General features: G+C 44.8%; 1 long non-coding RNA gene across 2 annotated transcripts in view; it reads left to right on the forward strand.

The window, feature by feature from the left end:
* The first annotated feature begins 1,126 nt into the window (after positions 1-1,126).
* The window catches only part of LOC105249897, a 142,913-nt gene continuing 129,984 nt past the window's right edge, over positions 1,127-14,055 (forward strand). For both annotated transcript variants that reach the window (XR_003123327.1, XR_003123328.1), the window contains exon 1: positions 1,127-1,733. This is a non-coding gene — a long non-coding RNA (uncharacterized LOC105249897). The remainder of the gene's footprint in view (positions 1,734-14,055) is intronic.

Raw genomic sequence — 14,055 nt, forward strand, 5'->3', positions numbered from 1 at the left:
TTTCGGAAAAGATGGAAAGTTATAGGAAGGCAGAGAGTATAAAATAAAGTTTCTGTTACAATCGATTGCCCATCTAGTCGTAATGCATATAATCAGCTTTCGGGGATAGATAATATAGAAGATAGATAATATAGAATAGAGACGTAAAGAATGAGTGGGAAGGAGAGAGCAAGAAGCTAACCGCGCTGGTGGGAGGAAAGACGATCGTCGGCGAAACTTTATCTCATTCATACTTTTGCATTTGAAAGCGGTAATTTATGCACGCGGCGAAGTGAGACGGAATGCACCATGGAGATGCAAGCGAGAGGGGATGGCAAGAGAGTGCAACGGAGACGGAGCGTGCGCGAGAAAGAGGCACGAACGTCGCCATTATAATAGATATGTTAGCATGCAAACGCTGTCTTTTATACGTTTGCCAGTCTGCGGTAGTGGTGGCGATCTTCCAGGGCCGTGTGCCTTCTCTTAACGTACCCGAATCCAGCTCTTTCCATTTATAAACTTTAACATCGCACAATATGTCTCATGTTTTTCTCGCGAATATAATTAAATTAGAAATGACAATAATACATCCTATAGATAATACGAAGATACTATAGAGATGTCTAATTCATGGACTACGATGAAATCATGTCTCTTATTAGAGAGAGATAGCAAGATAGTCGAGATTTAATTTGACATTTGTCAAAACTCGGAACTAGTTTCAGATTCAAAGGTCTCATCTTGTACATCCCCTTCAAACATATGTCGCCCCAATCGTTGAAAATGCAACGAGACCATCGTCTCGAGGTATCGAGAGGTTTGCTATAGTGGGCCCATAAAAAAGGCGGCATTCCAATAAACCGATAGTTGATACATCCCTGGGGCCTCGCGAGCAAAAGCGTAGTGGCGGCATGAGAGGGGCGGCAAAGCACGGTTCGCCGGATAAGGGGAGTGGTGAGAGGACAACGCGGTAGCGACTGCGGCGGCGGACGAGCGGGGGCGGCAGGGCCTGGCGAGACGCAGCGGGGGAAACGCACGGGTTCCCCGAGGGGACGGGGGGAGGGGGCGGCGGTGGCAGGGGTGTATCTACTTACCATACTCCCAGTATACCAAAGTCCCGCGGTCGACGCGGCAGATAGTAGTCGCTGGCAAAGCAGGCATCTCGACAGCAGCCGCGAGAGCAGCGGGAGAGGGGGGTGAAAAATAAAACGAGAATCGGAAGCGAGAAGAGGGACAGAGAAAGAGAGAGAGAGACGAGATAGAAATAGAAACGAGATAGACGTAGAGGAGGAGAGATGGATGTAAAAAGAAAGGAAGAAAAATCGCGAAGCGCGAAGAAAATCCGTTACACGTGTTCGCCATTCGCCTTTTCGCGAACACGGGAGGAAGAAGCAACAAAAAAGCAGAGATTCAGCGAAGAGGAGATACCGCGAATGGAGCTGATGGAGATGAAATTGTCGAATGCAACGAAAGAAAGTGATTGAATGCATCGCGTGTGATAGCATATCGCGTGTTTCGTGCGGTTCCGGTCACATGGATCACGTGGTAATCGCTGCCCCTTCCTTTTCTGATGGCGGGGGTTCCTCCGACGGGCGGTGGGGATGTCAACCATGATTGGGAGAGATGCAGAAAAGAGGAAGTAATAGACGGTTCCTAAGAGATGAAAACAGACAGTGAGGATGAAAAATAGGAGGAGGAGGAGGAGGAAGAGAAGAAAGAGAGCATTGTGTCAACACTGATGATGATCACATGAGGTGAGTGATATGTATCAATAATTTTTCTGCATATAGTTTCTGTCAAATTTAAATAATTTTCCGATGATAAACACATTATATTGTTCCTATCTACGGAAGAGAGTGTTATTTATGCGAAAATTTGAGAAAACTTGAAAGTTAATAATCCACTTTAGATGTATAAATCAAACCTATAAATAGCCTTGCGAAGAAAAATGACAAATAGAATTGTGAGAGACAATTCTTTATTACAGGATAGATTAATGATACCGTAGATTATATTTCACGACAGACAATACGCGGCGCGTCCCTCTTCTTTGCCGCAAGACGTCGACTTAAATCGTCGTTTGGCAATGCCTTCGAGGTTCCACCAACCCACTTTAAATCGTATACTTGGCACATGAGCTAATTGGTCGTATCTCGCGTTAGTCGGCGTGTTTTATCGCGCCATTCGTAACCAGTCGAAAAGCATTCGCCGACGTTCGCCCATTCCAACGAGCAATTTAACGAAACGCGAAATGTGTGTATGTGTGAGTAACGCGTTGCCGACACTCGATTTTTCACTTGCAGTTTCCACGTGGCGACCACGTGTTGACTTAGCACGCGTCTTACGATCGCGAGAATCCTCATCCCTTTCTTTTTCCCAAACAATCGGTCTAACCATGAATGACTGCACAAGAAACTATTAATTATTTATCATATAAAAAAACAACTTGATTAGAAATTACAAAATATAATTTAAAAAATAAAATTGAAGATTAAGTAAAAGATTTCTATAAAAATTTAAAACTGAAAATTTTGATTTTGATAATATTTCGATAAAATTTCACCACATTTGTGCATAAGAATGATTTTATAATCAAAATTTTCCCAAAATTTATTTTCCAAGTAATTCTTTCGTATAATCTTCGTTGAATTTTGAAAACATTTTTATTTTCTTTCTCGACTCTTGGTTCTTTTCATTGACGTTTATTATCAGATGGGATGAACGCAAGTATCTCGCGAAACGGCAGAACTTCGTAAGCCTGCCGCTTCTATTTCTGCCCTAGAAGCCGGACATGAAATTGAATTCGTACCGTGAATAACGACTAACAAACCGCAGTTATATCGTAAAAAGCAATGCAGCGGGATGTGAATTAATTCTGGCTCCGCACCCCACAGGCTATCTCAGAGCCCTTTGCCGCTCTCCGTCTCTCCTCACGCGGCATCTCTCGTTTTCTCTGTCGCGGTACTTCTCTCCTCCAACTTGAAACCCAAAATTCAATAAAGGCGAACGAGTACGAGGTCTCCCCCTTGATCCCCCTCGCAGCTTTCCGTATGGGATGGTGGTGGCTATGGGATTAGGAGTACCGGAGTCATCGCGAGGACCCGGAGGGAGAGATGAAGGCTCGGTGCATACATTAGCGGGGGCAACGTGCGGAGATATTGTCTGAACAAAGGGATCGGCTCGTACCTATCGAAAAGGCGATTAAGCGAGGACAAAGTTAACTTCGCCTTGAGCATTCCTGTTGGAAATACTCTTGGAAAAGACTTTTCTCCTATATTGTGATTTCGGGCGATATTGTGACTTTGTGTTCCTTCGAGAAAATCGGCTCAATCGATTAAAACAATTAACAAAGTTATAATAATTTATAAAATTGAGAGTTGTGTGATAAAATCGTAGTTACAACAAAAAATCTACGAAAGACATTTATGGGTCTATATGTCGGCCACATAAATCGAATTCTTTGATAGTTATTCAGTTCTTTTTATATCGTTAAAGTTTCGAAAGTATTTGAATAAAGTCAGTTATTACAGTCTTATATTTACAGTTGCATTTAAAAAAACGCATTTAAAAAAATTATTCGCGACGCGTTATGCGATCTCGCAAACTTGACATCGCATCCAAGACAATGAAGGTAGAAAAACGGGTCGCGCGAGACAGAGAGAAATAGAACGATAGCGAGGACAGCGGGGTTGACAGGACACAATATTGCAATAACTTCAATTACGGCGACACGACGGATTGCCGTGGGGTAAATTCGACCGTTCCTCGTCCGTCCGTAGCCAGCCAGTCAGCCAGCCAGCCAGTCAGCCACCCCCGCCTGTTCCATCCATTTATATATCCGAGTGACACAAACGTCGTGGTCGAATTGGCTGTCGGATCTGAAAGGGGCTGCCTTTAAACAAGTGCTTCTTAATAAACCATTGACGCGCAAAACCACCCTCGAAAATTTGCCCCTCAGCGCCGTGTCGCCACCCTTCCTCAACGTCTAACGCCATGAGATTCCAGATCGTCGAGGGACTTTTAGCTTTCGTTACTTCGTTAAATTCAGAAAGGCAAAGCGTATCTCGCGTTCAAAGTAACGAAGCATTCTAACATTTTTATTTCGAAAATTTTTCGGGCACACGTCAAGGTTACAAAACGAGAACGATTTGATTGACATGGATCGACTATCATACTTCAAAAGTTTACGGCGGTCTATTATAAAGTTTGTTATAAATGTCTATGCAACACAAAAAAAGCAAAAATGCAGAGTAAAAAATAAAAATATATAAATTCATATAATTTACAATTTAATTTACAAATTAAATTTTTTAATTATATTAAATATTTTAATAAATTTTTAAATTTTTAAAAATTTTTAAATATTTTAATATTAAATATTTTAATAAATTTTTAAATTTTTATTAATAAAATAATTTCCGATAATTTTACGGAAGTATATAACATACAAAACAAAAATTATAGAAATGGATAAAAAGTTATACGTTGATCTAATTATCGATTAAGATTAATATAAAACTTTTTCGCCGAAAAAATCCAAAAATGTTCCTAATAATCCAATTTTTTATAGTAACGTAGAAAAAATTCGTCAAATAGCTTTCGAGACAAGACCGAGGATCACCGAGGAGTTAGCGTAGCGGTGACTTATCGACCGCTTGGCTGCAGGGAGAGCGAACTCTGGAAAAATTGTGCAGAGCCTTTTGCCCCGCGGGCTAAGGGTATTTCACTAGGGGTGGGCACGCACCCTTCTTCGCTCATGTCCCACTCAAAATTTCGCTTGGCTAGCGCTTTTTTTAACATTTATTTGACAGCTGTCGTCCGCAATGCGTGCGCGTTTACCTACCTATCTACCGCGCAGGGTCTTGTCCTCATGTCGAAATTGTTCGGGGGCAGAAACGAGGACTCTGAACGACACCCTTGGAAGAGATAGGGGTAGTGCAAACTTAAGATGCTGACGTGACTAACCGATATTTCCCTACACAGCAAAGATTTATAAATGTTTCGACATAATTACACAAGAGTCTCTCGAAGAACCTTTGTATCTTATATATTTTAAATTCTCGAATTAGATTGAAGAATATTAAACATTGGTGTTTTTCGTAGAAACGTCTATTTATAATACGTTTAGAAATTAATTCAAAATACAAAGTCAAAGAGAGCAAAGAGTATTATATAATTGAAATTTATTTAGTAAAGTTTATCATAAACATCTTTAAGCAAGCTGCAATTTATGTACCAATTATCATCTTATTGAAATTTAATTATTACTTAATTGAAACATCAACTGTATATTTATAACATGTTAATTATATTTCAGCGTAAATCCCTCTGTAATTCAATAAAAACATATGCTAATGATTTCTCCTCGTGAATTACAATGTGATGTTATTAATTTTTTATCAATAAGATGATTATATATGATCGCGAAAATGCACATTACATTCTTTCAAGAGGAGCGGACAATTTCTCGAAGGAATTGATTTCTCGAAATATCAACGGATAATTTCGCATTCTCCCTTAACAGAGTACATTTGTTATGCACCAATTACTTACACCCCCGCAGGCACGATCGCTAATTGCGGAACCGCGTTTTGTAAAAAATCGGCGAGGAAATAACTAATAATCACGTAATGAGTCGCCGCGAGAGTCTGTCACGCGATGCAAACGAATCAACGATATCGTTGAGCTAGGTTAATTACCCTGTGACCCGCGCGCCAGAATGCGTGGCCGCGACACCCCACTTTCTCTATGGTTGTATTCGTGCACGGACTTTCCAAAGTGTTGGTACACGCGAAAATTGAATGCCACGCGCGACACAACACTTTAATATAGTCGTATTCGTCGCACCAACTCTAATTTCAATTAACACAGTTTTTTTCCATTCGTGGTGGAGGATCGCGTCAATCCAGACTACGACTACCACGTGAAACGGAGGTATACGTCATTATCCTATTTTTATTATTATCGCGACACGTTTTAGTTTTTACCGAGTCGCATCATTATTCCGCTTACAAACGCGAGATTAATTTACGCTCGAGACAAATCGCAGCCCTTGTCGCTAGGGCTTCTTAAATCGATACCCGTTGCCGCGCGCCAAGGAGCCTTCCTTTCCCTATCGAGCATGTCCGGGAGAATGATAAAACGTTTAACGGCAGATAATCGTAGGAACCTCGATAAATCTAACGAGGTCTCGTTTCGTCGACCCTTTCTCCGATCGCCGATTTAAGCTCGGCGTTTCTGGGTACAACCCCCAGAGCAAAATCCCGATAACGAAACGGGAAGTCGTGCGTTTTTTTCCTCGCCGCGCCAGAGTGAAATAAAAAGAGCGAAAATGAACGACTATCGCGGTATTGCAGGGATTGCGGTATCCGAGCCTGAGAACTTTGTCAATTAGACGACAACAATTAGTCGTAGCCGCCAGACAGTAGCTGTCAGTAATAGCTAATAAGTAATAACGGATCATTGATCGCGGTAACTAGTCTCTCCTTGACGCGTGTCTTACGTTTGCCGTGGACTCGTTTAACATCGCGGAATGCGGATCGCCAGCCGATATTGCGCAATTGCCCGTTTTCCCAGATTTCCCAGGTTTCCATAAGCGTTATCGAGATCGTTCGAGAGATTTATCTCGCCCCGATTAAAAGGAACATACATCTTGCGCGACAATTCGGAAATATATTGCAAGCATGCAAGCATGTTTGATGAGAAAAAAACAACTGTGCGGATTATGAGAAAATGTTTTATTAATAAGTAATTTTATTAATATGTAATTATTATCTCAAATAATTTGTGGACTTTAATTATAATATATTCCGCTAATTTCGTTTAATATTTTTCGTTTAATATTTTGCATATATACATATAAAAAAATAAACAGATATGCATGTAAATGATTAAGCATCATTATGTAATTCTGAAAATTTCCCGTTATTAATACATCATCCTGAATGAATTCAAACTTCGATCGAATAGCGAAGCAAAAAATTGCAGTCGATCCATCTATCGAGGAATACAGCTTTGTAGAAACGTGGCGTGGCTTAATAAATCCGCAATTACCGTTGCTGCGTAAACGCGCGAGATTTTTCCAACGTTTCCTGTTGCGAGAGCAAAAGAGAGGGAGAGAGAAAGAAAGAGGCCTACGGATAAAAATCAGTTAGAATGTCACGTCGACGAGCGACGCGCCTATTTTCCCGTCGTCGTCTTCACTATCCCTCATTTCCGCGAGAGTATCATCGTCGTCGGGCTCCTCGCGCTCACCTTTCGCGAAGGATTCCTTGGATCAATCAGCGGGCGCCAGACACCGGACTGCCAGCCGGAGAAAAACCTGGTTGCCAAGCGTGCTCTCGTGTACGTGAGTTACGTGACGTCGGATCGGCTATCGATTTATCACGCGAACGCGTACGACGACGGCGGTTCGTCCAACCGGATGTGGGATCGTTCCTTGGCGATCTACGCGAATCTCGCGCGAACGTCCCCCCCTCGATGAGCATTACTTGACGTTTAAAGAAATATCGATTTTTTTACTAGAATAAAAAAATGATATTTTGAATGTAAAGAGAAATACATGCATTTTAGTCATCGACGTCACTTTTGCCGGTAATGATCGCAGATGGCGGGAGAACCGAAAGCTTTGGGACGTTCGCGTTCTCTAAAATCGGATCGCGGAAAGGAGAGGCACGCCGGCAATTTTCGGGATGGTCGCAAAATAATGATGATCTTTATCCCTAATGAAATTAGTCCTGCTGCTCCAGAGCGCGCGGGAATAGACATCGTACCGTGAAATTACTATAATAGGCAGCGGCGGCGGCGGTAGATCCCCCCCATTACACGCACAGGCGTTACTCGCGTGTAGAGAGGAGACGTTTCACGTGTATATTACGTACGTGGATTCGCGGGCACAAGGAGAACGCGAGATTGGATCGGTTCGACTCGGTCCTCGAGCCGATGTGGAACCATCCTCCCCCGGCCTATTTAAAGAGAGCGCCTAAATATAGTTCGCTTTATTTTTTTTTTTCGCCGGAATTTAAAATTACGGTCGTAAAGAAGCCGAGGGCAAATTAGCCGGGGATTCGACCCTCCTAAGGGGGCTGCTGTCTCTAGTCTCTTCGAGAGTCGTGCACGAGTGGAGATCCACCATCGCGAGGAAAGGAGATATTTGGCTCCTTTTTGCAATCAAGTAGATATACATATATCGATTCCAAGAGAAGAATATCAAGAAAGAAAACTTGAATATCTATGAAATGTAAAACTTATCAAATAAGAGAATGTCTATAAGTTATATATCTCGCGCAATTTTTCGCTTAACGCGTACTTATTAGTCGAAATGAAATTGGATTAAAGCGCGAGTCGAAGGATTTCGTCGCACCTTCACGAATATTCGATTGTATTATCCCATTCGGCGCTATGCCAATGGTACTCTTGTTGACGTCCCGTGGCCTTGTCCGGCTCTTCAGGACGATAGTGCCGGGACCCGCAGCCCCACGGGCTCGCTCTGGTGGAAACAATTGCTGCCGCGGGGCATCATTTACATCATAAGCAATCATAATGATCGAATTTTCGGCGAACGACGATGATCCAACGAGTGGAACGAGGGGAGCCAATCCAGAAGTGGGTACCCACTTACCGGCTGTACGAACTATGCGCTCGCGAGTGAGGGACTCTGACCCTCCTCCACCTCTTTCGACCCTATAGCTCCGGGCTACCTGCGCCCGTTTATACGAACTGGCACCCATTTCTCCTCTCCCCCCCCCCTCTCAATCCTCTCTCTTCCTCCCTTTTTTTAAACGTCCAGAAGGGCACTTCGAAAAAAGTAATCGTCCAAAAAATTCCGAACACGATGGAAGCCGGCGCCCCATCAACCATCTACTTGCGACGTGTGCGTCTGGCTGCCTTCGCGACGCGATACGTTGAAACAAATAATGTCGCGCGGTCGTCGAAACGACCCATCAACCGTCCACCGGCGACTCTTAATGCGCATCGTCGCGTACGAACGAGCGCGCGTCCACCTAAAACGGCATACGAGTATTTTCACGTACCGTTAATGGGAAGTTACTGCGAACGGCGCGGGCGGCGAGCACGAAAACGCGGGTTCAATTTCCTGGACGCGCACGAGCAGAACGACGTTCCCGGAGGACGTTTACTTCCAACGCTCAACATCGGTGATAATATAAGAAGTCCACGGTATTACCAGGCTATTCGCGCTTAAACCGTCGGGAAATTCGCGGGGTAGTCGATTTAAAAAAATCGTTTCGCGAGCGCAAATGATTCCGTTTTATCGTATCCGGCGTGCTTCGATTTTCGAATTTCGTAAGAGTCCCTTTGACTGACTCCCTCTCCCCCCCTCGCGTGTTTATGGGGAGGGCTGTTGACGACGGCAACGTTGCCGGTATTTTCCGCAACCCGGGTTTACCAAAGACAGCGGAGAGCTCTGTGTTTTGGGCTTTGCCCGCGCTCGCTCTCTCCGTAGTACATACGACTGGACCCATCAGTATGCGGACCACGAAACGTGGTCGGGATCTCCCCCCCCCCTCGCCATCCCGGTCCCTCTCGGCCTCTTTCTTCGTCCCTCGGAATCTCCGGCTCCCCGTATCTCTCTTTGACAAACATCGCGTCCCTCCGCTCTCCTCTCACCCCCTCCGCCGCTATTTGTCTCTCCTCTTCTCGTAGCCCTTCCTCCCCCGCTTTCTTCCTCGCACGCCTTCTCCGTCAGCGCGCGAGGCGAAACGTAGGCTGTTTCGGAGAGAGTGTTTCCGCCGTAATGCCGAAACAGTATTGATTGCAGCCCACCTAGCTTAGCTACGCCGCCTACTGCACCTAACTCACGCTCGCACCTAAACTAGCGCGTATTTTCGCACGACTGCCTTCGAAGACAAACGAAATTAACTATGCATATTAACTAACTGTCATCGGACGTGCAGCGCAAATATCGAGCAGTCTCCTCCTCCCCCCCGGCCGGATGTTATCGACTTACCGCATTAGCTTTTGCCGCGGCGTTTTCGACGACCTATATCTTACGGAGCGTTTAACTTGCCGCGTAGAGAGCATCGAAAGTGCATCCGAATCGCCCGATAATATACGTCGTTCAAACGCGCATCCATTAATATCGACAGGCCACGATTCACGGAGCGCTCGCAAATCTGTTTTCGGTCAACCATGACGACCAGGCGGAAATCGCGCCCATCGTTCTGGACCGAAATTGGTCGGAGGACCGTACTAAAGGGTAGTAACGACGTAACAATGACCTCGGTAGAGGATAGTAGTCGGCATCGCTGACTCGGAGGACGATGGGAACGGCAATTCCATCTTCAGGAGGAGAATAGGGTCCCCCTATCGTGACTCGGCAGATAATTAGACGGGTAATCGAGATGGTCGGAATTTCGAAGTACTACGACAGTCTGCAGTTTAATATAGGCGGTCCTATAACTTTCCGCCTCGTCTTTAACCGATGTCGATGACCCAAGATATTATCGTCGCAAACGTTATCGTTTAAGATTGCAGAAAAAAATTTATAAATATTAAGTATAACGTTTCCTTCAAAAATATAAAATATTTTGATTTATCATCATTACTTTTGTAATAATTGACGAAAATCGTAAAATACATGCTATGCATTTTAAAAGTCTCGAAAACGGTTAAAATAATTGTCACAAAAATGCTCGATTAACTGTGACTTTAGAGATCTTGAGAGAGCTTCGATGCTCGTTTTAAAATAGTCACCAAGTCAAATCCGCGTTTTTCCCATCAAAATGAAGCATACGGAATTGAGCGAGTCTCGTGTGACTCTGCGAGGTTTTTCGAGGGTTTGGTGACATAATGAGGCAGATCGATTGCCGGGTGCATTACCATTACAATAGTGGACACCCCCGGAGACGCCTATGCCTAACACAATTGATAGACGGCAGGAATTTTGGAAGAAAACGGGAAAAAGCGGGGAACTATCGCTCCGATGAGAAAAGAAAGGGAGAAAAAAAGAAGGGGAAAATAAGAGCGAGGAGGACGGAAAAGGAGAGCGCGGTCACACCAACGGGCTTATTAGTCAGCAATGTGATCTATTTGCCCTGTACTCGCATAAAGAACCTACATTATTGTGCCACTATGTTACGAAGGAGGGCGTTATTGCCCAACAGGGACCTCCAGTTAGGCTCCTGTATCACCAACCCGTGTAGCGACGTATGGCGTACGGTTATAGGCACCGTTCTTTCTCTCTTGTCTCGTTCCACGTTCTCCTCCATCATCGACCACCCGCGGGGTCTCGCTAATATGCCGGTAATATTTCCTCCATTCCGGATATCGCTTTATTATTTCCTGCCGGCACGCCACGGTTATCGACAATGAATTCTACATACGAGGAAAATAGCGTGAGAAATTTCCAAAACGACGCGAAATGTATATCAGATATTTGCATTAAATGCTACGTCAATTTTTTTCTCCAAAACAGAAATATTTCATCGCGAGTATATTGCATGACATTTTTACACTATGGTATATTTATATTAAATTAAATTACATTCCTTTTTGTTATAAAAGTAAAAAAATTAAATATTCTGCGTATTAAAGCACACTCTTCATTCATAAGCGTTCACTCGTTCGTTATTTTACAAGATTAGCGATCGAATATATATCGAAAAATAATTTAGCACTATTAAAGACACACGGTAGATGAATATCATTGGTAACAGAACGATCTCTATCCTCGAAACCTCCATTCCATTGTCGATTTTAGTCGCTCAGGCCGATAGACATTATTTAGCATCCCGCGGATTCAGACTCGTTGTCTGACTCATGCGATTGGCTTCTCCTCTCCATCCGTATAACCGAATCGAATCGTCCGTCCGTTCGTCGGCTCGCTCGTTTTGGTTCTCGCGCCTTCATTCTTGTACGAGTGACAATGATGTCACTTAAGGAACAAGGAATTTCCATTGTTCTCGACGTTGGAGCCGATCGAGACGCACGTACAAAATAGCGGACGTTATGAAAAAAAGGAAAGAAAGAAATTGTATCTCTTATATTTGACTCGACCGAGAAATTCATAGTTTATTGGCGAGCTTTGCCCGATGACCGGCGATACTTTCGATGTTATTTTTGTGGAAGGAAAGTTCGGCTTATCGTGAAAAGTTTGGCGGAGGCATGCCGGGAAAGGGGCGAGGCTCTCGCGGAGCAGCGAAACGCTTTCGGAAAATCCATAGCGTCAAGGAATATACAGGGTTCCACCACGGTGGAACACAATGGCGCGTTGTAGAAAGGTCGGGTGATAAGAGGAGCGAGCGGGAACGAGCAACCGGACAGGATAAAGATAGAGAGAGAGAGAGAGAGAGAGAGAGAGAAACGGAGACGCGGGGAGAGCTTGCGGCGTCGGTCTTTGCCCCGAGTACGTGCTTCGAGTGACAAAGCTTCCAGCATGAGACCGACCGACCGACCGACCGTACGAACGCCAGAACGATACGACGCATCAAGGTCCTCGACGATCGATAGGCAGGCTCGACTCAACCTGGAACTATCCTCGTGCGCGCCGCTCTTTTGCCTCTGTTTAATATTTCGGCCGGGTATTTACACACGCGGCCGTTTTATCTGTGTCGCGGCCAAATCTCTCTTGTGCATTTTACAATTCCACGCCGAAAGATATTCAACAAAGATATGTAACTTTGAAATGTAGCGCGTCGCGTGTTTAATACTTCGAGCAATCGACGCGCTTTAATTTTAACGTTAGTCACCGTTGTTTTAATTTTTTTTTACACGGATTATATTTTATCGATGTAATTTTGCCCCGCAACTTTATCATTCAAAAGTGTGATATCTCGATTAAACGGACTTTACGACAATGGCGGATTAAGTCGAGGGACCGCTAGTAGGTGTCGGCAGATCCGTATCTGGCTCCATCGAGCTGGTCGCGCCCGCTCTCAGAAGCGTGAAATGAAATTTGACAGATCAGACCGAGACCCTCTCGCGCCCTCGTCTCCTCCTCCCCCTGCCGCCTCCGTCTCGCTCTTTTCGTCGCCCGATCGCAACCTCGAGAGCTGCAAAATGGCGTTGGCGCTCGTCCCCCGGGTTTCCGCACCTTCGGGGTGCCCCACGGGCATCGACGGGCCCCTCCCCCCCCCCTTTCCCGCCCGTCCTCTCCCGTGGCGCACCCCATTTTATACGATTCTCTTTTATCTGTTACCTCCCTGCCGCCGCCGTCGCCGCTGCCGGTTATGCTCCCTCGGGGCATCCGCTGGAGCGGGTCTCCTTAGTTCCAACCCGACACCTTTTTACAAATACATCACACGGCCTTCTGGCCCTTTGCCGCCTCTCATTCCAGAATCTCTCTCCCCTTCTTCGTATCGCTGTCCCATCGTAACGCTTCGTTACTGAAGGTGGTGCATAGTGGGTGCCCATTTGCTTAAGCACATCAAATGCTTCGAGCTACTCGGCTCTCGCGTTCACTTTGCTCAAGTACTTACAGTAACTCCGTGAGTTTTACGCTACAGCGCCAAAGTGAGGAAATCGTAATCGACAGTGACATGATATTTTAATATAAATTGGTATCGCGATATATCGATGGTTAATCGACTGCCGGAAAAATCGACTTAATATAAAAAAGGTGCTAAACATTTTATAATATGAAAATTGTTTCTCTTTCGATGATCAAGTGCGGCGCAGCGGGGATCTCATGATGCGATTTCGCTGAAACTTAACGAACTTTTTTTTTTTTTCTGCCTTGACACCCCTGTGTCCGTCGACATAAGTAACATAATCTACGATCAAAGTGCGGGAACGTCATCATCCGCGTTGATCACCCCGCCTCCTCTCTCGCGCCCAAACATCCGATCGTGTGACAGCTGTCCCCGCATCGGAAACGAAATTATATGCTCAAAGGATCGCACCGATCTCTATTTAGATTCTTATCTTTCGCGCCGTGACGCAACGCCCGAGAGATGTCATCGGCGTGTCTGGTGACCGTGATCGTCGCTGGCACCTCGTCCCGGGATAACGTTGTGCTCGATAATGGAACGTGTGAACGCGAATGGGCGTCCGATTTCCAGGACGGTTTAATTGTGTTTCTTTGAAAGCATCGATAGCATCTAATGGGGACACGCGGAT

The sequence above is a fragment of the Camponotus floridanus genome, unplaced genomic scaffold (assembly GCF_003227725.1).
Source record: "Camponotus floridanus strain SB8 unplaced genomic scaffold, Cflo_v7.5 scaffold5, whole genome shotgun sequence".
In the NCBI taxonomy this organism is placed as follows: domain Eukaryota; kingdom Metazoa; phylum Arthropoda; class Insecta; order Hymenoptera; family Formicidae; genus Camponotus; species Camponotus floridanus.